This window comes from Pteropus alecto, unplaced genomic scaffold (assembly GCF_000325575.1).
Source record: "Pteropus alecto unplaced genomic scaffold, ASM32557v1 scaffold239, whole genome shotgun sequence".
Classification (NCBI taxonomy): Eukaryota; Metazoa; Chordata; class Mammalia; order Chiroptera; family Pteropodidae; genus Pteropus; species Pteropus alecto.
This window is the reverse complement of record NW_006494613.1, coordinates 306,519-307,573: the sequence shown is the minus strand read 5'-3', so window position 1 is coordinate 307,573 and position 1,055 is coordinate 306,519.

Below are 1,055 nucleotides of genomic sequence, written 5' to 3'. Positions count from 1 at the left end.
CTATCTATCTATCTATCTATCTATCTATCTATCTATCTATCTATCTATCTATCTATCATCATCTATCTATCTGTGAACTAAAATGTAATTTTAATCAGAGTCTGAGTGGTTTTTGTCTTGATTAATTTTGGTTATCTAGTCTACTAAAGCTTCTATAATAAACACATATTATTTTTGGAAAGAAAAGAAAAATGAGAAAAGAAAGATATAGTGCTAAAATCGTTCAGGAAGTAGTCCATAGTCTTTAAGAGGAAACTCTCCAAATGTATGAGAAAACCATTGTTCTTGTTGGCGAACAGAGGAGTAATTCTACAGTCGTCATGGGAGAATAAACGTGCCTGCAGTTAGGTGGAGGGATGGGCCAGGTGAGGCAGGCAGTAACTACAAGCTAAAAAATATTATGAGGAAGCCAGAATTACCATTCTGTTCAAGAAATATAAGTTCATAATACCTACTTAGTCTAGCTACTAAATAAGATTTTTATAAATATCAACTACATATGTTTTTCTATTTTGAAAATAAAAATCATGAAATTCCTTTACTTTGAGCATTGACCTTTATCAGGGTTTTTTGTAGCACAGCCTGAGTTTTCCTCATTTTACTTTTCTGAGACAAGAGGAGCATTGACAATGGCAGGGTACTTGGCCCAGTTTGTGAAGATGATCTAACTCATCTTAACAAATCCAGAAACTGAGTCACCCATCCCAGGCTAGTACGAAGTGTTCTTTCATCCCTTTTAACATGAAATATTTATGTGTGTACATGTCTTTGTCAATATGTATATTTATTTTAATTAGTGTGGTTAAAGAATCTTGTTAGGCCTTTTTGGAGGTAGATTTCATGTTAATTCCTGGAATCAGTTGAGCAATCAATTAATTCTCTCTCTTTCAGGCCCACACACATACACATAGAATGGACACACGTACATACGCAACACATATACACATTTTTCCCTACTATACAGCAATTTAAAAGAACAAACTATTGCTATATGAGACAATTTGGGTGAATGGCACAAATAATAAGGATGGTAACCATCTGCACTGTCTCCTCCC